Consider the following 26099-nt stretch of genomic DNA (forward strand, 5'->3'; position numbering starts at 1 on the left):
AATTCTCCAGTCCTCGTACAGTTAGCATTGCGAGGTTCCAGCTTGCTGTTGCTTCAGTGTTTCTGAGTCACATATATTGTTTTAAAGTAGAGAGGAATTTTCTTCCTGCTGTTTTTGACTGGTGGCCTTTCTTTGGTCCATTGTAGCAATAAAATGTCAAGCTGGTTACCGGTGGTCTATGCATCAACAATGCACGTGATACTTACTGTAGACAGCTAATTTTCTCCTGGGCCACAAAAAGAGCCTTCTTGCTCTTCCGAAAGCTAAGAAAGAAGATAAACAAAAAAACCCTGATAAGTCAGTGTCAGAAAGATATGGCAAGAGGCGATGTTAGAGAAGTATATTCATTCTTTTGCTACTGTTTTCTGTTATCATTATTAGTTGTTTGTCTCTTTTCTGTAGCAGAGCAATGCTTCCAAGGCCTCTGCACTGCCAGAACTGCCAGAGCAGAGGGGGACACTTCATCAATTTATTTAATTTATTTCACTGTGTGCGCTTACTTCCATGTGGTCTCACAAAGAAAAGGACTGAACTATAACTTTCAAAGCTCAAATATATGCTTTCAGTGCTTATGCTTTTGACATCTGTATACTTCATAAAAATGCACAGTTTGTGTAGCCGAAGATATAGATGCAAGGCTGTCGCAATAGGAATCAGAATGGTAATTAAAATTTTATAAGAAAATAAAATCAATCTTAAAAGGGCAAAATATTTCTTTGAAGCTTCAATAGGTTACTTAAAAAAAAATCCATGAATATCACAGGAATCTCTTTGTATTGCAAAATATTGCCACTTAGCTGGAAATGAGATTTTTTATTCCAACACAATGATGCAGTTCCACTAGTAACACTGTGCACCAAAACATCTCTATAAGACACTTCTGAGATGTGATGCACTACTGAGGGGTGGGTTTGTTGTTGATTTTTTTATTTTTCCATTGTTCCACTGACACATTAAGTTCATCACTATGCTAAAATATTTCTCTTCATGAAATTTGGTAATGGTGACAAAGACAGGATGAAGTTCTTTGTGTAAGCCATCTCTTATAAACCTAATAAAGGTTGCTATAACCTAGTTGCTAATAAAACTCTACAGGAAATCAAATGAATCACACAATTTATTTGTCCTTGCTGAATACAGAAATGACATAATTCTTTTGTACAATAATGTTACCCAATAGATGGCAGCAGCATCTTTATAATGAAGTACTTTTTTAGCAAGTACAGAGACATTTGGGATGAATTTCAGCTTCAGGCTCTCAGTTGGCAAAAGAAATATGGAATTTTTTTTAAAGAAAGTAGCATTATAGGAAAACATAGTAGAGTGCATCTTTTTCTAATGGGACTTTTGTCAGTCCTACTTAATACAATCACAATTTTATTCACTGAGAGTGCTGCTGTTCTCACTAATCAAGAGGAAAAAGTACAGCTTCAATGATTCCAAATTGTCATTGATTCCTTACTGCAAAAGACTTTGTTTCTGTTTATTGAACAAAAGCTTAGAGGAAGTCTCAGCTCCATTATGAGAGTTAGAAGTATGTCTGTACACAATGCACATGGGTGTGAACACATATGAGTGTGTACATATACATGTGTGCAGCGCTCAAGCTGCCAATTGAGAAAAATCCATCCTTTTATATAGGAAAAAGTGTTTCTAAATATACTGTTGTTGCATAGCTATTATTTTGGAAAGATGAACAGATCTGCATATGAATGCATGTTCTCATGCTAGGAAAGATGAATCTATAAAGGTCTGAATTCTTGACATTAGACAAGGATGAACACCAAAAACATGAACACTTCAAAATCACCGATCACATAATTTATGAATAATTTATAACTTTGGCAACAATTGTTTCCTAATTTAGAAAAAAACAGAATGTTAGGTGACGGATTTTCAAGTTTTATTTGAAGAAAAGACTTCAAGTTCATTGAACATTCTGATTGCCAGCAATGCTACATTCAGAGCAAGACAGATATCCTGTTTGGGAATAAAAAAGGACAATTTTGTGATCACTTTTGAAATAATCTCCTTTTTCTCAGTTTGAAAATGTCATTAGTTCACTAGATGTTTATTTACTAGATGTAAGTATTACTGGTGCTTCTAATTTCTGATACCGAAAATAACAATGTGATCACTAGAACATGATGCCACAGAACAGTGTTTTCTATTTTCTCAGTAATAACCAGACTAAATAAGATAGACTGTCAGTAAAATAATCCTGCTTATACTTCAGGTAATAGCAGCTATATATGTATATCTTTATATGTTTTTTTATGATTTCTAAAATAGATCAGCATTTTTTAAAGACCGTAAAAGAAATTAAACTTTAATTTGAAAATTATATTACTCTCTATCAGAAGAGCAAAGCTTTCTGTTCAGCATATCCTATGATATTTTATATCCTCCCCCCACTGAAATACCTTGACTTTCAACAAGGCACTTTGCATTAAGCAGAGAAACCCCTATGCACCCATAATTACAGACAGTTGTTAATTATTGTTAAGTAGTGCATGATTTCTGAATAATTAAAGTAATGAAATCCATTATGCAATACTATTCTGATTCGAAAGAGGAATTTTAAAATTAAGATAATTAAGATGAAAACATCATAACCTCTCCTATTGACAAGTTAAATCACATAAAGGAAGGAACAGTTAGCTGAAGTTTTCTTTTCAAATGTTCTCTAAAAAATTGATGAGCTATAGCTCAGATTGAAGCTTTATGCTTAATTAGTCATGTATGGAATTGCTATGCAATTATTGTAGCAATCCATAAACTAACAGCTTATGGTATATTGTTAAGTTTAGAGTGTAAGTATAGGAAATAAAAAAGGCAATCAGAAGGAAAATTAGACTAAGATTTGTGAAATTTTACAGATATATGGTAAGGAACCTAATGACTCTGCCCATCTTCTAGGGAAGCTATGGTAAAATTTCTAATAAGTAATTGAAATGATAGAGCAACAGAAAGACTTTTATGTAGGAGTAGACTACAGTTCTTTACTGAAACACAGGGGAGGACATGAGCAGATGTGTTGGGGACTATTTGCAAATGTGCTTGCCTGGTTGTATTAGTTTGGTTTGAGGGGTGAGTCTGTCTCCTTGCACTCTCTATGACTGTTTTATAGAGGAGCAGTGGAAGACATGGAATGGGAGGAAATGCTTCATTGAAAGGAAAGGGAAAAAAGAATGGTATTGCCAAGACCATTTTAGCTCCTCAAAATGTCCCTGAATCAAGTGATAAAACCCCATTTGATTTCAAGAAGGTACAGTTCAAGATTTGTACCTGCAGTGGTGAGTCTTCCAAGAAACAAAAGATATGATGTAGCATTCTTTTTGTACAAAAAAAAGTGAGAGTAATTTCTTTAGTTGGCATTGATCCCACCAAATTTAAAGTACTTAATTGAAGATCCTAATTAAGAGTATAGTTGTCCTGGGTTCTTGTACAATCAATGGACAGAAGCTTCTAGAGGGCAATTCAAATCTTGCATCAACTCAGTCACTGCAGGAGAAGCAGTCTTTCTTCACTGTCTTAATCAGCTTTTTACTAACAAATGCTAGTTGTTTCACATTACAGAGATGGGGGCAGACATTTAGTTTCAAAAACTAAACTCTGAAAGCGGTTCATTTTTTCTCTTTGTGCCATAGCAGAATTTGTTCTTTCCTCTGTCTGCCTTTTCTACCGTCCTTTATGTTGACCTGCTCTTCATGAATATATAGAATATACTGATGAATATACAGGAATCAAAATTTTGACTCAGAACATGATTTCCAACAAAGAAAAAAAAAGTAAAAAAATATTACGACATCAGTCCCTTAACGCATCTGAAGTAATTGAGTCTTTTCTTGAAGACCTTTCAACAGAGGCATGAAAGGTAATGGACACCTACTCTCTGTCTTAAACTGAGCTCTCTCAGGGTATTTAATCCTTAAAACAATTTGTATTTCTCCTTGTTTTCTGGGAATATTGTTTTATATGCACACTGAATTCTCTCTCCCATTCACAAACATAACCTCATTACAGATAATAACCTGTGATGGACTTATTTGCTATTTTTGAGCAATTACTTTAATAATTTCTTGTGTACCCTGCTTCAAATTCCCTGCTGTTATCAAAGTCTAGAGTCTCAGACCCGAAGACAGGAACTGCAGACAAGATACTTGACAAGATATTGACATACATCTCGGCTGAATGTTCAGCTGGTGAGATCAGGAATTTTCTCTTTCCTGCCTTTAGCACCGAAAAAGTACTTTAGGTTTGATGTGAGGGTTTTGAACTGGTTGGACTAGGCTGGGCTTTCACTCTAAGGTCTAGTTCAGGTTGCTTGAAGTGGTACAGGCATATTTTTCCCCCTTACCAAAATAAAACCAACATAATTTTTACATGCCTGAAGGGTTGGATGTCTGACTCACAAACCAACCCATGTAATCAGCTTCAGAATGTAATAGCATTGTTCAAGTGACCAGGGATACAGACTGTAGGATTAAATAGTCAAATGCACATAACAGCTCACTTCACCTCTGCAATCAGACAGGTAATTATTATTTCTCAGGATGTCATAGTCCAGCATTTATAAAATTTAAATATTAATTTTAGAAGTCTTAATTATAGCAACCAGAATAGTTCTGTTCAAAATAGTCCCAAAAATAACCTAGCAAGAAGCTAATAGCAATTTATCTGATTGAGGAACAGGTAGAGGTTTAATTAGAAATGGAAAATGCAGTTTGCTTCTATTTGCATAGTAAGTAGGAAAAAATTTGCTCATTCGGGAGAAGTTTTTACTTGTTTTTCATTATTGAAATAATAGGTTATCAACAAATTCACAAAAAATAAGGTTCATTTGATGAACGTAAACATATGATTTGCATTGATATGTGCCTGATCCATATCTATTTTGTTTATCTATAAATATCAGGTAAATAGATTGCAGTATGTAAACAACTTTTTTTTACAGTCATCCTTTTTTTTTGATATATGGAAATAACATAATGTGCTAATTTGCTTCTCAATGGAATTCTAATTTTAATCACGTCCTTCACTGGCAAGTAAATAATATGTAGTTTTCTATTTTTGTCTCAAACAGTGGTCACATGCTGGTTCTGTGTCTGGCATGTCCACTGGGATTTCCTGTCTTCACATGGCTGCTATGGAGCTGTCTAAACTGACAGCAACCCAATTGAAATGTATTGCTATTGAATTTGATGTTATTACTAACAGCACTAAACTGGAAGACCATGCTATCATAAATACATAAATAAGGTTCATTGATTAATGCTGTAGAACTTAAAGACTGTAGCTGTAATCTGATGCAACTGTGACAGGTTCCATAGATCCTGCTGTGGAGACTTCACATAAATAGGCCAAACAAAACAAGAATGTCTGGTCCCTATTTCATGAAATGGGAAAACCAAGTACTATAAAATTTAAATAATTTGTTTCATATCTCAGAGAAGAACACTTCTTGATTCCTTTTGTAACTACATTGTTTCAGCTAATTCAAATCTTTTCCCCCTTTCATGCACTATATTGAACTGTCACTCACTTTCCTTCTTTCCTTGAGGAGCACAGAACATCAGTCCTTCCTTTCCTTCTCTTCTTTTCTCTCTTCCTCCCCCCCATGGCCCCTATTATCAAGATTTACCTATCTGGATGTTATTCACAACCCAGTGGCCCCTTCTCTGAGCTACCAAAGCTATTATATGTCTGAGCTATTGTGAGAATTGTTACAATACTTCCCATTATTCTTAATTTACCTTTGATGGATACAGGGAAACTGTTTTATGATATATATATCCAGTGTAGATGTTTGCTGTACAGTGGAGACAATACTTAGAAATTAGTGTTCAGAGCTCCCTGAAGAAAATGCATATTTATTCACCCATATTGCCTAAAGAGAAACTCTGTTTGAAGGAAAGTGGTTTTATTATTCTGAGAGAATTGTCTCAACTTAAAAGATTCACTACAGTGGGCTTGAGGGTAGGAAAAAGAAGACCAAGAAAATGAAATACTTTTTAGCTTGGCAGTTTTGTTATTTTCCTGTGATGGGGATTCAAGTATTTGTTCTGGGAAGTAATCACTAAATGTAAGGTAGAATAAAACTTGTGAAGTGTGATAGAGAACAGTGAGTGGGGGACATTGGAAAATGGAAAACTGAGGTTCAGTCTTCAAAATTAAATTGGTTTCTTTTTGTGTCCCAGAAGGCTGGGCCTTCTGCATTGCTTTTGTTCATCTTGGCCATAAATTTTGTTCTGGGTATGAGATATTTGGTGGATTTAAGTGGTTGTGTCTCTTCCTGAATGAACAATTTCTGATGAAAATGTTTAACTGAAGAATTTCTGACTGGCTGTAGACACTAGAAGGGGTTACTTCAGAACTGTACAATATCAGTACATAACCTGGCAACCTTGGCCATGCTCCTCCCTTAAAAAAACAATGGTCACTTTTTTTCTGCAGTTGAATTAATCAACAAAGGTTCAGTGGAAATGGTGACAGTAAATTGCACAAGCTCTGCATTGCCCCAATCCTGATCTAAATTAATCTTCTCTGAGCTATGTGTCCTGAATTTAGATCACTATACTGGCCTTTCTTGTAAATACTGTAGAAAATGTAGAATACAAATACTCCGTGGAATACAACATCAAAATAAATGATCTGTTGACTCATCTTTGACATAAAACTTGCCTCATAAAAATTGAAGGAACCTTTCATATTTTTTGAAATGGCTTCTTATAACCTCTGATAAATTACTCCCTCTTTCTGGAAGTAGAAACCAAGTGAATATTTTTGATTGCCATCAAAAAGTGGTATGCTTTACAATCTACACCATTGGTCAGAAAATCAGTTTAGGACTGAAAAAGTTGCATCTGTTACCAAGATTAGTTTATGTAGCTCTCACTTATGGTGGTATCTTATTTTATACAGGTGTTGAAACAACTCAGCAATGAAAATAGAGTAAATATACCATTAAGAAGAAAAAAGGGATAGTCCCCAAAACCCAAATGGCTTTCTCTGACAGTGCTGAATGTACCATCTGTTTCTATTGCATTATAAATTGATGTAGAAAATTGATATGCAGTGCTATTTCTGAGTAGCTTTTCATTTGCATTTGCTTTTGTTAAAAATAAGCCCAACTGAAAACCATCATGGACTTTACAAGGAAGCATTCAAACCAGCCTGGGGTGTTCCAGCCTGAGCCTGGACCCACAGCCAAATGATGCAGCTGCCCACATATGTATAGCATGTTAAAACACAACTTCTGATCGAGGCACCACATGGCTTGTCAGATGTTCAGGCTCCTGGTCAAAATTGTCCACTTTTATTTAGCACTTACATGTACTCATTATGATGACATAAGGGTAACCATTTGCCATGGTCATGATTGTGATTAATCTCAATGTAAATCACCATCCAAAGTAATATTTCTTCCTATGGCTAGAGGAAACTGAGTTACAGCTTTTTAACCCTTACAGGGTGGACATGGAATAGCCAAAGAGTTTGTCAAACCTAAACTGGTGACATATTGTCTATGTTGGACTCTATGATGGGTGAGAACAAACGTAAATTAAACTCCTTCCTAACATCCACTTCTTTCTTTGCATGACCTGTTTTGGAGAGGCTTAAGAGACAAAAGATGCAGGACCAGCTCCAAGAGGTACGTGTGTATGGTGCATATGTCTGTCTCAATGAGTAGATGTATTTGTGGAGCAAGTGTTTCCATGATTTTGCCTCACAGCACAAAGAGCTATGAATGTCTACTTTATTCCAAAAAGCAGTAGCTATCTTTCCTGTTCTCTAATAAATCTGAAATAAAATTTTTATTTGATTTAGTCCTCTCCGTTCATTGTTATTTTTTATTAGCTTCTGGAAGGAAGAGAAAGGAGAATTCAGTAAATATTACATTCGCTCAATGTGTATGTTACTGTACTATTTAAACATACCATTGAGTAGGGGTGTTAGAACCAGTGTGAATGTAAACCTTCCTGTGTTGTCTATTTGCATTTCTGGTACTTAGAAAATTTCATTGAAAGATACAATCACAGGCAAGGTTGAGCCCCTCTCACAATGATGGGATGCAAAGGATTGTCTGCAAAATTGCTGAGAAAGGTGGCAGTAATATCCACACCTCTGCAGACCAGCAGGAAAGATAATTTTGACAGCAGGCTGGTGGTATATAAAGGATGTGGGTTCGTGCTGATTTACCACAGGAAAATTTGGATCCATCATTCCACATTCTGGGCTTAAACAATCCACTGGAATCCACTGGGCATTAGACCCAGCTTGTGGTTCCCGGTTGGCAGGACAAGCAAGGAAAAGCTTAATTTGCCTTTCCTATGTTCTCTATCTTCTGCCTGTGTAGAGCTTAAATACCTGGTTTCTGGGTTGTTATGGTATAATGTCGCATTATATGTGTGTAAATATAGAAGAATCTTTCCAGAAGATTTAATCTGAGCAAGCAAGTGGTATGTTGCTCAAGAAAGCTTTGACACCTGGAAAGAGACATCTTTCCCAGGAAGAGTCTTAGGTGTTTTCTCCTCCTAAATTCCAGAGCAGCTGACTCCTTGGTATGAGAAAAGATAAGTCCTTGCAGCAATGTTTGAAGGCCCCTACAGCAGTCAGGTCAGGAAACGATAAAAGCCCTGAAAAGAGCAGAGGGCGTCTCTTTCCCAGGTCCGCCACACCTTGTGCCAAAATGTTAGTGTTCTTGGCTTTTGGAAATAAATCTCCCTAAATCCTTCCACTGCCTGGTATTTTGGGATACCTGCACATAATCTTTCTTCACAATGTAATAATGTGAAAATCCAGGTAAATGCATAAATAACAGATATTTGAAACTCACTGATTTCCATCCAGTAAAAGAGGCTGGTTTATTTCTCTATATTATTTGTTAATGAACTGGAACTTTTCCTTGTCAAATTCTCAACTGGTATTTGCTTGTCAGTCAAGCCACTGCTTTTTAAAATTTTGAGGTCATAGTAATCAAAATGTTCTGTATTAATGGCATTATATTTTTCCTTTATGTTGCTATGTCTTGCTGATAGGATGCCAGAGAAGGAAGAGATCAAAATTAACATATTCATTGAGAAACTGGAGATTTAAGCCTGCTATGCATTTACTCTAAGGAACCTGAAAGTATAGAAGATAGTGAATCTGGAAGTATAAATACAGAGAATACAAGATAAATTCAGTATTTGTTGTAGATATATAATGTTATTCTACCTTCTTGACAGATTAAGTCTAAAGGGTACATCTAACATTAAAAAAAGTATAGTCACTTTTTTCTGATTGTATCTAAAGTATCGGATGACAACATGAACATTACAATTAGGAAAAAGCAAAAGATACCATGACATAATGAAATTAGCATAGATGAATTGGTGATATAATTCAGACACAGGTTTGTGACAATATGAGGGATCTCAGCTGTTTGTCTGAAGGCTGTAATCCCAAATGTTGTTGCAACTCCTGTTGATTTTAATATTGCTTATGTGTAGCTGGGTCACTGTCAGCTTTTGTGCTACACTGAACTTGCTGCAGGTGTACTTTCAGAAACTTGTGCTTTATAATCTACTTTCTGGACAATAAGTGTATGGCAGCATCAGTGTCAGTCTATTTACACTGTATGAGATATATTCCTCCTTGGGAATTGTACAATCCAATTTCAGTCATATCTATAGGGACACGAGTGCTGTCTGCTGCAGAAAAAACTTGGTGATATTTCTGTCTGCTTGTAAAGCTGTGTCTCTAATGACATGCTGGGACCTACCTTGTGTCTTTACTGTGGCTTGCTCTTGCTTAGTTGCATCCCTTGAAGTGTTTGCACTGGCATATCTGAAAGACATCAATACCAGAGAAAGAACTGGGTTTTGTGTTGACTTCTCTTCCTGCACTTAATAGTGCTTTCTTTGTAGGTGCGCTGGGCAGAGGAAGCAAAAAACAACCTTAACCTTCAACCTTCTCTTCTTTAGGTTTTTACTTTTGCCTTATTTGAATATTCTGCTACCCAGGCTAGCTACTGCCTGAAAATGAACAGATTGCTTGTGATTTCCAAGGATCTAAGTCACGCTGCTAGAAACCCTCCAAGCGGACAATAGGACATAGATCTTGTGAACATTTAATTGAATCACATTTATTATATTAGTAAGTTTTCAAATGCTTTTGGATCAGAGAGCAGGAAAGTGATAAAAAGTGAAACTAAATAGTTCTGTTTACCGTTATGCATACCTGTCTGTGAGCTTTGAGGACCACCTAACTCCAAGCAATAAATGTGGGCCCAGACTGTACCCATGTTTAAATAAGTTTTAGATTCTTTTTCCTGTTTTATGCTGTTGTGGCAGTTTGAGCCACATTAGAAATCCAAAAATCCAATTTCCAGGCTTCCCCCACCCCTTCCCTCAATTTATCTCAACAGCGAAGAGAAAACTTTCAGGCAAGAGACTTCTATAGGGGAAGGGGGAAGCATATATACGTTTTATTTACACAAATAAATACTATACAAGCTAAAAGCAACTGTATATATATATAATTACACTTCTATCAGTCCCTTCAAAGCTCCTCCCTCAATTAGTCCAGGAGAAGCCTTTTCAGGCTGATAGGTAACGCAGTCTCTCTCTCGTGGGAGTGTTCAGGGAACCTGAAACACTCTCCCACTGACCTCTAGTTGTTTGCTGCAGTCTTTTCTTCTTCATGAAGTCCAAGATAGCTTTGAGTCCTTTCTCCTTGGTTCTGTGTCATTTCTGCTGTGTGATCTCTCTCTCTCTCAGTCTCATACCTTGGTTCTGTAGGCTGTTGTAATTCAGTCAGTTTATCATAGCATCTTCCAAGTCAGTTTTCGGCTGGCCCCGGTCAAAGCTCGGCAGGGCAACTCCCGAGTCTCTCTCTCTGGCCCGTCTCCAATTTCGCCTCGGATTCTTCTTCCTGACACCGAGCTGCTTTCAGCCCGTCCACTTTGGCTCCGCTTCAGTGCTGAGCCTTGGATCCACTCCCACTTAACAGTGAGAGAAAAAAGCCCCCTAGCCTTGGCCACAGGAAGCTCGGTCCAGTTATACACTGTCCTGAGCATCCCGCAGCTGCAGGGTGGGGAAGAGGGCCTAGCCTCCTCCCTCTTACCTCAGGTGTTGCGAGTCACGTCCCTCACAAACACTCACTCTAAATGCTGCCTCTAACTCTGGCCTAGGTAGAGCTGGGGGGGGGGAAGCCACAGGGCTCCCCTTCCCTCCCAGCCAGGAAGGAAGCCCAGCCAGCCCCTGGCCTTCTACACCTACACGCAGCAGCAGACACCAACAGATACTGCCAACAGCTTCCAGTGGCTATGTATATATGATTTTTCACAGGAGCGAACAAAACAAGTGGTGATTGGCCTTCCAGGGAACACTGCCCTGGCACCCAATCACTCTGAGCCCCTGACTCTCGGGGGGCCAATCTCAACCCATGACAGCCGTCCATTCCTTTAGAAGTAAACGAGGCATGTTTGGGTGATCATGGAGCAGGACTTCAGGTCTTCCCAAGAGGGTAGACTTGGGCTTAGGTCAGTATAACCAAAGATCACAGTCTTCACAAAGTCATACAATAACCAATAACTGAATATTGTTAAGAATTCATTTCACAATAGAGAGACAAAGTAAAACAGAAACTAAATTAATTTTGCAAGATCACAAAAAGAATCAGTGACAGAGATGTCAATGACATCAATGCGTAGCAGCTTTTTCTTAATATGAATGCTGTTCTGTCTTTTAACCTAGTACTCTCCTGAGATCATGCAATACTTGGTGAAAAAAACATTCAGCCATATTTCCTGTTCAGGATTTGTTGTTCTAAAAATGGTAGCCATGTTATATTAGAGACTCAGACTCTAATAGAGATTTTTCTTCTCACTAAAACAATTTTGATTCAGTGCTAAAGCAACATTATAATTGGTATTGATCCTACTGAACAACGAAAGTGTATATGTTTGTGGTTATCTTACCTATCAAAATATTTAGAGAAAAGAAGTGTGCAATCCTTGTAGTTGTTGACAGCAGCAACAGTAAGAAACATTGCTAAAACAGAAATTTTCATTGATCATTTATAAGCTAATATCTTATGTGTCAGTCACTCTTTCACTTCCAAGGTATAGATGTGGAGGGGTGGAAGTTTTGCTGCCGTCTGATGAGGAGCTGCTAATCTATTCCTCCCTGTTGCATGTGAGCTTCATCAGCTTCTGGAGCATTCAGCAGCTGGGAATAGCTGTATTTTCAGTGTTGAAAATACAAAATAATCAATTTTCCTTTTCAACAGGTGCCTTTTTTTCCATTGACCCTGCAAAGAATTGAAGAAATAAGATCTAAGGTAGATATATTTCGGGCTGAAAAAATGTCTACCATGTCCTTAGCCATTTTTCCAGCTCCTGAAGATATCGAGGCATGCATTCTGTCTCTCAAGACCAATATGATGACTCTCCAGCTAGCTAAGAGAATGCCACTTAGCACTGCAACTGGCAGGGGCAACCTAGGAGATAATGTCACAGCAATCTACTACTGCTTTGCTCCTGTAGAACTGACTCCGAAAAAGGGGAAGGTGTTTATCTGTAAAGTTTGAAAATCTTGTACTGCAGCCACACTTGTTCTGTGGAAGTAATGAAAAAAGATTTCAGCCCCGAAGGCTCTGAGAGCTGTAGCTTTTACAAGCACTAAGAGAACAGCATGAAGTTGAAATCTAGTCATTCTTAGATATGTTAGAAGCACCTTGCCTACTGGAGTGTCTTGTCAGACACTTATAGGTTTACTTGTTCTAAAAAACCAAGTGGGATTTTTTTTCTTTCCCCTGCATCAATATGAAAGAGGGATGTTGAACGAGGGAGAGGGAGAGTAGTTCTTTTGGCTGGGGTGATTGACACGCACAAAAGAACTGGCTGCACTCTGTATTCCAGACTGAAAAAGAACTGGCTGCAGTCTGTATTCCAGACTGATGGCCCTCAGAAGACTCCTCAGGATTGGAGGCAAGTTTTTTTTCTCTACTGGGGAAACGGCAGGCACTTCACTTTTGCCCTGACTCAGGGAGGGTGTGCATGTGGAGGGATTTTCAGTGTTTTTTTTTTGTTTTCGGCTGGGTCATCTGGCTGCTTCTGGCCCTGGTTTGCCTCTGTTCTTCTGTGCCCTGTTCTGCCCGCAGTCCAGACCTGCTGGGATTTCATTGGAGAGGCTCAGCCGATCTGCGAAGGAACCTTTGAGGGAGGAGGTCACCCCTTCCCTCCTCCGCTCCCATGTTTGGCAGTGGCTTGTGTGCATCAATGAAGGGGGGGAATCACGGCCAGAGCCAACCACTGACAGTGTGAGTATGTGGGAAGAGCCCCTTTTCCCCCATTTCCCCTTCCCCTTCTCAGTGGGGGGGAATCTCCATTTTGGCTTCTTCTGCGCCCTGGGGCCACCACATGGCGACTGCCAGGGCCCAACCGCGCCCCCTGCTGGCCAACACGGAGCAACTGCAGGCTCTGCTCCTCCAGTGATCCAACAGCGCCCCCTGCTGACCATGGTTAGAATTGTGGCAAAAAGCTGAAAGTACTGAACTGGTTTTTTGGAAGGAACTTTGGGTATAGAATTGTTGTTTAGTTGTTTTTGTGTTCTTTTGTTGTTCTATCAATACACATATATCCTTTAATAAAGAGCTGTTATCTTTTCTTTCTCCATGCTTCCCCAATTGAAGCCTCTTAATTTCACATTTACAGTTGCTTAGAGGGAGGACCTTGGTCTTCCTCAAAACTCATCCTCCTTAGCAAAACACTTCAGCCTCATTAAACTGAGACAACACTCTAGTAAGTTTTATGGAATTAGTTACATTTTCCTAATTTTTTTCTTTCTACTGTTGTAGGGAAGAACACACAAACAATAAGAGTAGTCTGTTACATGTGGGAAGAGGAAAGAAAATTACTACACATAGTTTTTCAAGGGGAAAACTTTATAACAAACAAAAAAGGGAGAAATTATTTCCTTGCAGATCTTTAAGTGCTGCATCTAAAAAGGAAGGGAAAACAACAGATTGTCTGTACCTCTTTAAATTTTCCCAAGATAATCCACTGAAAAAGAGTATTTCTATCTTCCAAATAACCTTATATAGATAGCAGTAGATTTTCAAAAATATGTAGATAAATATGAATTTTTCAATGACCATAGAAATGAAAGGATTACTAATCACTGTGTTTGTGATTCCTTTTCTGATGTTTAAACTTTGGGGAATAACTGATTAAATACTAAACTGTGTCACCTTGTAAGGACACTTTAACAAGTGTGTTTATCTTTCAAGGACATTAATGTGTATGATGCAAGGAAAACTACCTAATCTGAACCGTGAAAGTGCAGGCAGGTAAACACCTGTGTCTTCACTCTCTCCTTAAAAATAATAACTGGAGTCAATTTTGGAAAAAAAACCTCAGTAAAATCTTTCTGGGTGCTGAATGATAGACACAGCATTTAGTGGGGAAAATGCCAGATAACCTGAACAGTCCAAATAACAATAAAACCTTTATCAGAATAATGTTTATTCGATTTAATTTAAATTCTTTTGGGGTTAAATCCTGAATAACTGTCTTAACTGGTATTTTTATAGTCAGTCACTTGTACTGTGCTGAATAGTTCAAGTTAATATTTGAGTTTTATATGTCGAATATAATTTATCTTGAATAGTATGATCTTTCTCTTCACTATTTTGAATGGTCTATTATGATATTTTTTCAGTGTTTGATTAGGGGGTGTATGACACTGAATTCCAAACCTGTCACATTGCCTCTTTTAGGGATGATTCTGCAAATACTTACAAGCAGGCATCATTTATTCTGTGTAGTTCAGTTAGATGTGCTGTAAGGTACCTGGTAACAAGCTCTGTGAAATGTTTGTAAGACTAGGACTTTAAATTTTAAGTGTTTCAGAACCTAAAAAGTTGCACAGTGCCACGTAAATGCAGAATTCTATTATTTGCATGTTATTTAATGTTAAATAAGTACACTTTCCGCTATATAATACATTATAGTTTTCTGGGAGAGAGTAAACAGCTGAAAAGTGACATTTCTAGAAGCTAGGAGGGGTCTCAGAATTTTAGCTTCATAGTTTTTGCGCAGCGTGTATTTTCATAATCTCTGCAGTCTCAAGAGATGAACACTTGCCAATATGTTAACTTGCACTCTTGTATTAGTAAATAATTTTATTTGTATACTTCATTCACAAAGTATTTTTGTGCACTGAACTCTGACCTAGTCACCAAATTAAGAGATCCAATGATCAAGAACTCCTTCTATGTCTATTTATAGGTATCATTCTGCCCTTTTTCTACTTAGTTAAAATTTGAAAAATTGTGAACTTGCTTTTGTAGTACTTTATGTCATTAATATCAAAAGTAAAGTGGTGGAGAGCCTGCCTAATCCTTAATAGCTTCAAAAAGGTCTGTTAACTGTCTGATCAATATCTTTGACCAAATCTCTGCAGTTGTCAAAGGAACCATAGACTCATGGAATCATAGACTCAGTTGGGTTGGAAGTGACCTCCGAGATCATCAGGTCCAACTCTTGGTCCACTATCACTGCGGTTGCTAGACCATGGCACTGATGCCACATACAGTCTTATCATAAAAACCTCCAGGGATGGAGAATCCACCACTTCCCTGGGCAGCCCATTCCAATGCCTGATTACCCTCTCTGTAAAGAATTTCTTCCTAATATGAAGCCACCATTCCTGCTTCTCCTGCCTTGTTCTCACTTTAAGTTTACTCAAATATTTGCTAATGAAGACTAAATCTTTAGACTAGTTAGAAATGCCCTGGTTAATAAACTGGGGGTATTTCATCAACGTTATTCAAAACTCAAGCTCATTTATGAAAAAATCCACATCAGTTTGAGAGAAATATGTTCTCAACTCCCCAAAAGGTCTTGCAGTATGACACAGGTTCAGGCTGACTGATGTATTCTGGACCATAAGAAGTCCAGCTTTGTGTAAAATCTGTTGATTTATCCTAGCCAAACATCTTGCCCATAGCACCTGCATCTACACTATCAGGTTTTTGTGCTTCAGCGTAGTAGTAAAAATAGTTTCCAAGCTAGTGCCCACAGCTGGTTCAAAAATAAACAAAGGTTTTAAATCAAGTTCATAAATACAAGTCTGTTTCTGAGGGCATGGGTCAAATTTTGAATATTTGTGCTCCATAGTGGGCATGTGTCATGAATCTTCTAGCATCTTCTGGTTAACTGTACAAATATGCATGAGTCTCAGATGTTTTAGTTATTTGAAATGGATCAATTATATATGTAAGAATTCCTCCTGGACATGCCAGTGAGTGGGTGTGGGGAGGAGGATTTGTTATTATTTGCACGAAGATTGTCAGCCAATATAATTGAAACAGTCCAGTAACCACCCACTATGAAATCTGAGAATACATAAACCAAGAATTTCACCAAAAATAACCTGAAAATTGGTTTTCTAAACTGTTCCAGGAGAGCATATACATAACAAATGTATTAAAGACAATGAGACTCTGTTTATGAACAATTCATAAATCTAATAGAACTGAGGTAGCAACAAACATTATTCATGCAAAAGAAAGCGATAGCTTTATTAACTTCCAGTGATCAAAGTACATGGGAAATTCTGCATAGAACCTGGCTCTTCAAGTATACTTATTTGGCTTCTGCCTAGTTAAATTGCTGAAAAACTGAAATGAAATAATTTGGTTTACAATTTGCCTGAATAACCCTAAACTCTTCATCTGATGAGTATTTCTTGGCTTCATGAAATATTGGACTACAAATAGAATCGTAGAATGGTTTGGGTTGGAAGGGACCGTTAAAGGCCATTTAATCCAACCCCCCTGCAATGAGCAGGGACACTTTCAACTAGACTAGGTTGCTCAGAGGCCTGCTGAAACTGGCCTTAAATGTTTCCAGGAATGGTGCACCTGCCACCTTTCTGGGAAAGAGAGTTCGTCACTGTTTTACCATCCTCATAATGAAAAATTTCTTCTACCATCTAGTCTGAATCTACTCTCTTTTTGTTCAAAACCATTACCCCGTATCCTATCACAGCAGGTTGTGCTAAAAGGTCTGTCCCCATCTTTCTTGTAAGCCCCCTCTGAGTACTGAAAGGCTGCAATAAGATCTCCTTACAGAAGTTTTCTCCAGACTGAACCCCAGCTCTCTAAGCACACAGAACAGTCCCACAGACTTCCACCACATAAAGCACAGGATATCTGTACTTTTCCCATGTACATGTATGGATAGACCCTGTGGTTTTGCATATGAAATGATAAAGCCACACTGAAGATGCCTCTGTTAGTATGCAGGAAAAATTTAACTTGGGGAGTCATCTGTGTATTACCTGCCTTAGTTAAGTGTGCCTGATTTTCAAAAGCAGATCACAACATTTCTTTTTTCCTATATTTTTCATACTGCCTACTCTGATTCTTCTGCTGTCATTTTGACTGTAGATTTCCTTATCAGTTTTTCTTCCTGCAGTCATTTCCATACAGGTTTCTGGCTTTTTTTTTCAGTAAAGGAAAAAATCATCCTCAGCTATTTAAATGTTGTGAACTTTTACTGAATACCATTTTACTCTCCAGAACTGTTCTGTGCCTGTTTTTAGTTTCATCCATTATTTTTCACTTTTTTTAGAAATCACAGTGATTTATGTTTTCCCTCTGCTTTCAAAATGCTTATTTTAGAGACAGATTCTATTTTGAATGTGTTTAAATGCTTTACCTTATGGGAACCATCATATCAGGGCTATCCAGTATGCTTCATTTTTCTAGGAAAATGTGGCATATTTAACCTATTTCTACTCCAGTTACTACAGAGTAATGCAGTTCCTGCATTTTGGTGATACCTTGTCATCAGTCAGAGCCAAAGTTGTTTTAGCTTTCATTTTTATGAAGCAAGGTTTCTGGCCATCCAATCTTGTAAGTCAATTCTTTTACCTTTCGTGAGCTACCTTGGAAATTGCCCAGCTTCTAAAATCAGGTCCCATGCAGACCTGAGCGGCTCCAGAGGGAACACAAGGAGACCTTATTCTGTAAGGGAGCACTGCAGAAATGCTCAGAGGGCTTGCAAACACTGCCTGAGAGAAAAAGCTCTTTGAACTAGGGTTGGTTTTTCTAAAGGAAAATAGAAGAGAATCACAGTAACAGTTTTTGAATATACGTATTGTTTTAAGATCTAAAGGGATTAGTTATTTTTCACATCCCCTGCTATATGAAGATATAGTGGCCTGAAGTTGCACTAAGGGAGATCAGATTAGGTATTCAGCATTTCTAGTGCAAGGAGAGTTAAGCACTGGAATGTGTTACTTGTGGAGATTGTGGGACTTTCCTCACTAGAGGCTTTTTAGCACAGTTTATGTTGAACATTGTCAGCCACGATTTTCCTATAGTTAATGCCATAGGGTGGTGAAGTGGTCCTAGACAAGCAAGAGGCTGAAGTATATCAATTGATCAGGGGCAAATACTTCCCTGGTACTGAAGCCGGCAGCGAGTGTGACAGTCTGAGCACAGGGAGTAAGCGAGCACATGGCCTTTTTACTGGCCTTTTACGATTGAAGGCTACAGCTTTCAATTTGAGTTCACCTGACTGGTCAAGGCAATCAAATGCATAAAGAAATACAAAGCTGAGAGAGGTTTCTTCCCCCCCCCCTCCAATTCCTGTAATTATAATTTGATAAGTACATAAATGTGTGTACAAAGTGCTCATTTAGCTGCAGCCTCAGTTTTGTATAGTCTGGATGTAGACAGCAGGTCAACACAGTTTATGTTCCATCATGACCTGAGTAGAGGCAGGAAAAGCTAACAAGGCAAAGATTAAAAATATGAGGTTTGTGTATACATATACACATAGACATTAGACAATATGACAATTGTTTGTAGTGGTCAAAAAGTATATTCGGAAGTGTTTTCACATTTTGACAGACTTGTGCAAATGCATAGATTAACAGGTCTCTCTTGTCAAATTAGTTTTTACACAGTACAAATAGAATTTAAATTTCACAAAATTATTAATGGCTAATTGAGGGCTACTGAGAGATGACAATGTCCTAGATGGCTGCAAATTGTTCCAGTGTCACTGTCTAGTTCTCTGCTTCAATGCTTTGAAATGACTCAGTAGTCAGCTTTAATTTGTTCAGTTTAATTAAATTCCACCTGAATAAATGTGTTGTGCAAATGCTGAAATTTTCTGGATTATGTATGCAGTTGAGATCTAATTTGATAGTACACAGCCCTAGATTGTAAGCTCTGCCATAAAGGTGTGCTCCATGTAAATACTTAAATAATAATTTAGAAGAACTTATAAGGAGAACTATATAAAGAAGGCAAAGCAAAATTACAAACAGAAAACTATTTTTGAATATGCTATCATTATTCTCAGAATAACAAAAATCATCTGTAGATCACAAGTACATTTCACTTTCAAAACACATTCTGTTAAGATTAGTAGCTTGTTTACTTAGCATGATACTGTCCTGTCTACCCATTACATTAATTAAACAAGTACTGTAATCAGATAGAACAGTTTTTTCTGCTAAGATGTCTTGACTTTGGTAGAAAGACTTTTATGAATTATATTCTTATATATGATCTGTGATGTGAGGAATTGAAATAAATGCCAGGTCATTGTCCTTCTCTTTCACATTAAGTGCAAAATGGACCAAAAAGACTCTTCCTTTCCCAAACCTCCTGGCTCTAACTGACTGATGGAAGCATGTTGACCAATATATCATACTTATTTAGGAAGTGAGGAAGCATGGATACACATCATTCAGGTAACCAGTGCTTAAGGAGGCTGGGAGCAAAACTTGTCCTTCCTGGAACAGAGACTGCTCAGAAATTCCTCTTCTCATACTGTATTTAGCAATAGTGACTTTCCTTCAGGAGCTCCCATGTATGATTTTATAATGCATTATTTTAACTTCTAAATCAATGTAGTTATCTGAGTCCTTCCTTGCAGGGAAATTCACTTAGACTCCGTTTCCTTTCTATGTGCTTCTAGGTAATTTTGCCTGTTACTTTTTTAATTTTTAATTTATTTCTTATAAATTCTTGTTTTGCAGGATCTGTTTCATCTAGGACAATCTTTCAAAGCATGAACTTTATTGCCTGAAAGTTACAAAGGAGAGTTGACCAAAAATAGTGGCAGATAACTAATGATTTAAGAGAATACTCTACTCCCACTATATATGTTTATCTACATTCCTGTAGGTAAGAAATTTCTGTACTGATGTAGACAATTAAATGGTTAATATATATTCTCATTATGGTGATATTATCATTATAAATTAAAACTTGTCTGTACTTTTACTGCGATTAAAAGGCAATCACAACTGGTTTTGTATTTATAAAATTTAGAAAAATTAACACATGCTGCTTTTCTTACTAAGAGAGAAGTCCTAAATAAATAAAATCATTTCACCTTCTGACACAGAAAGAGTCTGAGAAATGAAAAATGCTTGTATTTCTCTAAAATTTCATATCTATTTACGTAAAGATAACAGTTGCACATTTACTTGTCCTCTAATTTTCTAGATTGGGTCGTGCTGGGCCCCGCTGTGACCACCGGCCACGCTGCGCTGGATGCCGGCTGCGCTGGGCTGCGCTGCCAGCCGGGATAGCGCCCTCGTGGGAGAAGAGAGGAAGAACTTTGGAGCACACAGAGGTTTGCCAGACCAATTTGGGGGAGGGGAAGGGTGTTGTGTGGGGCGTGGGGGTCCCTGAACCAGCGAGAGGGCAGGTGGGGCAGTCCTGTATGGAGTGTCGTGGGTGAGCAGTGCGAGGGAAGATCTGTGGTAACGCGGTGGGGGGAGCGTAAGATCAGGGTGGATAGTGGGTTATTCCAGGAGGTTGGGAGGTTTTGGCTGGGCTGGGGTCGTGGGAGGTACCCAAGCCCCGGGTTGGTGCGAGGGCTGGAACAGTTTGCTTTTGATTCACCTGTGGCTGCTGCCCAGGATTGGTTTGTTTTGGATTTATAGCATCCTGAAAGGGTGGTCAGGACAAAGGAATGTTCCTGGGTATATCCCCGGGCTTGAGCATAGGTGGGTGGCAGAAAAGTAGGGAGTGAAAGGCTTGCCCTAACCATTTTAGCAGGGAAGAAGCCTGTGTGACCCTTTGCGGTTGCGAGCTATGCTGGCGATGGTACATCCCTTTTGCAGGGTTTCCCATGCCAGACAGGTCAAAACCAAAGGGTCAGATAAAATGTGTCCATGGGCAGGATGGGCTCACTAGCCTTCCGGCAGTCATCTTAGGAGAAGGACAACTCTAATTCCAAAGCAGGGCAGATGGAGCTCGCTTAGCCCTGTAAGGCCATCCATCTAGAAGAAGGATACTCTAATAAAACCTATGTCCTGAGGACCTTGCTGCCACTGTCCAAGCTTGGTAGGCCCTGGCAGATGAACCTTAGGATTAAAGGGTGGGTCCAGTTCCCCACATACTGCGTCTCACCTAAAAAGTCCACTGCGCAGGCTCAAAGGTTATACCCACATTTGTAAAGCCCTATAGCGACGGGCAAGGGATGAAAAGGCAGGTGATAAGGTGCACTCGAAGCCGCAGACCCAGTTCAGGACACTGGTCACCTGAGACTGACCCCGGAGATTTGGCAGCATCCTGAATGACCAAGCAGCCTTTTTCAAGGAGAGCACTGCTTGCTCCACACAGAGAGGGGCCTAGAAAAGGTGGCCTAACCAAGGCTCATCTCCACCCTTCACCCAGTTGGTTAACAGACATCTTCTAATTGCGGTCAAACAAAGATTAAGAGACAAAGGCATACACCTGCCCTCAAAGGTGTACCCAAATTGACACTCGCATGCTGAAACATCAGAACCATGCTTGATACTGCAGACAGTGGATGTCCTGAGTGTTGCTCTGCCCTAATTGCCCACGAACTATCACATCTCAACATCAACATTGCTGCACTCAGTGAAGTTCATCTCCATGAGGAAGGTAGCCTTAGGGAACACGGTGCCAGTTATACACTCTTTTGGCCAGGTAAGCCCAGAACCAAAAGGCATCTTTCAGGAGTTGGCTTCATGATTAAAAACTCTTTTGTTCCTAAACTCAAAAATCTGCTGACAGGTCATTCTGATCGCGTTATCTCCTTACGCCTTCCACTACACAGCAAGCAACATGTTGTCCTCTTTAGTAAATATGCCCCAACTCTCCAAGCTGACCCTGCCGAAAAAGATAAATTTTATACCGACCTCCGCCGCCTTACCCAAAAGGTTCCGGCAGCTGATAAGGTCATTATCCTTGGTGATTTCAATGCCTGGAAAGGAATATTAGGCAAGCATGATGTTGGAAACTGCAACAATAATGGTCGCCTTCTGCTAGAGTTTTGTGTGGAGCAGCAGCTCACCATCACTAACACTACCTTTCAGCAGAAAAACAGTCTGAAGACAACTTGGATGCATCCTAGATCCAAGCATTGGCATCTCATTGACTACGTCTTGGTGTGACAAAGAGATGTTTGTGATGTTCATCATAGCCACACGATGCCTAGTGCAGAATGCCAAATAGATCATTGACTTGTGCCCTATACACTTAACTTCAACCTTAAGTTCAAACCTAAAAGGGGCAGTATTCCAAGGAGGAGACTCCAAGTTAACGATCTTCAATCAGCTAAAGTGAGAGACAACTTTCGGGCAAACCTTCAAATTAGGCTCGAGGATCATTCCATAGATCCCTCTCCTGAATCACTTTGGCAATGTATTAAAAATAGCATCCTGCAGTCCTCTGAAGAATCCTTAGGGTTCTTCTTCAAGAAGAACAAGGACTGGTTTGATGAAAACAATCAAGAGATCCAGGAATTGTTGAAGAAGAAGAGAACTGCTCACCAAGCACACCTTGCTCAGCCGTCTTGTCATGTAAGAAAAGGAGTCTTTCGTCTTGCATGCAAGCAAGCTCCAACAGAAACTTCGTGACATCCAGAACAAGTGATGGATCAATCTAGCAGGAAAAATTTAATTATGCGCGGATACAGGTGATTACAGAGGATTCTATGAGGCCTTGAAAACAGCATAAGGACCTACATACCAGGTCCAAAGCCCTCTACTCAGCGCAGATGGTCAAATGCTTCTCACAGATAAAACCTCCATTCTGAATCAATGGTCTGAACACTTTCAGACTCTTTTCAGTACCAATCGTGTAGTTCAAGACTCAGTAATTCAGTCCATTACACAACAACTGCTGAAGAATGAATATTGCTTCACCAAGAAAACAGTGAAAGACTTTAAAATATTATCATACTTTGTGTTGAGAATAATTGATTTGATTGCTAGTAAGAGGGACCAATTCAATTCCTAGAGTAAAGTAATAAATATTAGGTTTGGATACTACTCAGAGATTAGTGAAGATTAAATTGCACAGGTGCTCAGAGAACTCCAATTTTTCCGTATTTTCTTCCCAAATTGCTGCAAGCTTTTGCACTGGATTAGAGTAGCCACTCAGTCTGAGGCACATTTAGTCGATTCACTCAGGTGACTGTATTTTTTCTCCCTGAGCTACATATTGTTCCCCACTTCATGACACAACTATTAGTTTTGTTCTTTATAGAGCTATTAACAAAAATGAGAAAGAATCTATGACTCTGCTTAACTTCTGTTTAAGTTTTACTTGGCTCCCTGCCAAGTCCCCAGACCCAACACAAAGCAAAGAGCTAAGAAAAAAATTATGAAAAATCCAGACTAGCCAAACTATATGAAAATAAATGTATTTACATATATTATATACAGTTGAAATACTATATACAATTCCAAAAGGAAAAGGGAAAGAAAAGGGGGAGGGAGAAAAAAAACAAAACAAAATAGATATACACGCAACCAGAAACTCAGCATCTAGCAAACTATAGAATTAGCAAAAAATATCTTACTACTCTCCTTGGGACAAGAGAAATCGTACTGGATGACTGCCGGCACCCTTCACCTCCCAAGGTCTCACAAGGCCTCATCAGGCCCCACTGCCCCAAACGGCAGAACTGACAGCAGGGAACCCGCACCTCCAGAGAGCAAAGGCCTGTCCTCCCTTCTTCGTTATACCCCTGGCTTACATAAAAATCGTAGGGAATACTGGGTAATGTGGTCACTTCCTTGGTTACAAACTGGTCACCAAGGAAGGCCTAGAATAAAACTACCACAACTTCCTATTTCTACTTTATTCTCCCCCTTCAATACAGCTTTCTCTGGTAATTTCATTCATTCTGTGAGGAATAGGGAGAAGTGGAGTTCACTCAGTGCACCTGCTTTACTAAGAGGTGCAGGGTTAGGTTTTGTTTCAGTTGTTATGGCCCTCTGTGTTCACACTTTGCTTTCTCAGCATGAATTTCACACTGGTTTCCTTTCTGAGATTTACTGAGCGTGTTTGGGTAGCTGGGTGCTCTATGTTTCTTGTTTCCATTGATGCCTTAAGCCCCTAATGTTTTTTTATTTTTCTAATATTGGTAAGTCTTATAAGTTTTATAAGTAGATTTTAAAAGCAGAAACCCTCCCTCCTTTGTCCCTTGTCCCTTTCCCTTGGCAGGGAGCACCCTTGTTTACACATTCCTTAACCCTCTTACCCCCGAATCCAGTAGAAATGTTTAGTCTTTTGTCAAGGCAAGGCCTAGATTGTTGGCAGAACAGCATATCAGGACCTAAACCACAGAACATGGTCAAAAACTGGGTGACTATGTACCCTTTGTGCTCTGATGAAGATGAAGATGGGATGAACAGAGGGTCCCGAAATGCACCCGAGACCCATTTTCAGGGGGTGGACCCAGGGCGGACCAGAGTAAAGGCCACAGGGTGGACACATCTGGGATTGGATGGATGGTATTATAAAATGTAACATCTCAGGCACAGCCTGTGAGCGTCTTGTAATATCTTAGCCTTGGCAAAATAAACCCTTTCTTATCTCCCCCCTAATTTACTGCTCCGGGAGACTTTTTTCAGCACCTAACTCCCACGGCAACACCATCAGGAGGGAAAGGTCGTGGAGTGAGTAGTGCTGTGCGTAAGGGGTATCAGGGGACACCAGGTATGGACACAAGACAGCCTCTGTCTTGAAAGAAATCCTACAAAAGACTAAATTAGTGATGCAGCTGCACCCACTGAGCTCACAAGCAGTTTAATTTAATTTTCCTGGATTTTTGGTTGGTGGCTTCCGACTGTGTTTATTAGGAGTTTCTGGAAACTGAAGATTACCCTCATTACTGCCAGTCAAAGCCTGACAAAAGTGTTGCATGTGTTTGTAATTAGGTGGTCTAGCTCAGCTGGACATATCTGGCACTAGCCAAAGATGGAAAACAGCTCAGGACAGAACAAGTGAAAGGATAAAGTGCCAGTGCCTTGCTGGATGTCACTGGATAGGGGTGTATATCTCACTTAAGAAAGGGGCTTGTGACATGCCTCCACATGTCACAGGTGTGGTGTGGGGAAGAGGATAGAGAGGACATGCAGTGGGGTCAGCAACAGTACAGACAGGCCTTGGGAGTTCAAAGATACTGCAAGAGAATACATTACTAATTTTAATAAAGGTCAGTGCCTTGTCTGTTTACCTCAGTATAAATACAGATGTCACTACCACTTGCTACTGAAGAGAGACATATAACAATGTTCTAATGCTCTAATTAAGAGAGTAACTTTTCTAGCAATGCTAAAATAGTTTCCTTAGTTTTCTTTCTTTGTAGTCAGTTAATAATTGTGACATTTTTCTTGGCTTTAACTGTGTGTCCCTGAAGGTATGTTAAAGACCCCCTGTTATTACAACAGTGGGGATCATGTTGCTGAAGTGACGGAAGCAGAGATACTTCTTAAAATTTGGCCCCTGCTGTTTGTAGTTTCTCAAGACTACACTTTGGCAAAATTTAAAATAGATTTACGTGATGCCTGACAACTAGAAATTATGCTATAGCCTAAGTGTTGGGTGAGAATTAGAGAAGCAATTATGGACTATTGTAACACCTGGAAACAGAAGTGATAGTGGATGGTTTAATGTTGCATTGAGCAGATAATTGGTTTTGTGGCTGATGTGAAGCAGATCTCTTGGTATACTGTGATTGTACAGAAAAAGATCATATGGCGTACTGTGCTATTTGAATGTTTGCAAGGCATTCACACTGTTTATCTGCTGTTCTC

General features: G+C 39.0%; 2 long non-coding RNA genes across 3 annotated transcripts in view; one reads left to right on the forward strand and one right to left on the reverse strand.

Annotated features, from left to right (window-relative positions):
* On the reverse strand, positions 1-24066 carry LOC108506484. Of its 2 annotated transcripts, none has more exons than XR_001877776.1 (3): positions 23984-24066; positions 9767-9831; positions 1-263 (listed from the first exon to the last, which is right to left on the reverse strand). It is a non-coding gene; the product is annotated as an uncharacterized LOC108506484 (long non-coding RNA). The 2 variants fall into 2 exon arrangements; XR_001877777.1 differs by having other exon boundaries at positions 23858-24042.
* A 9-nt stretch (positions 24067-24075) lies between these two features.
* The window catches only part of LOC108506485, a 46940-nt gene continuing 44916 nt past the window's right edge, over positions 24076-26099 (forward strand). Inside the window, exon 1 of the long non-coding RNA XR_001877778.1 lies at positions 24076-24169. This is a non-coding gene — a long non-coding RNA (uncharacterized LOC108506485). The remainder of the gene's footprint in view (positions 24170-26099) is intronic.

The sequence above is a fragment of the Lepidothrix coronata genome, unplaced genomic scaffold (genome assembly GCF_001604755.1).
Source record: "Lepidothrix coronata isolate B3197 unplaced genomic scaffold, Lepidothrix_coronata-1.0 Scaffold216, whole genome shotgun sequence".
Lineage (NCBI taxonomy): Eukaryota > Metazoa > Chordata > Aves > Passeriformes > Pipridae > Lepidothrix > Lepidothrix coronata.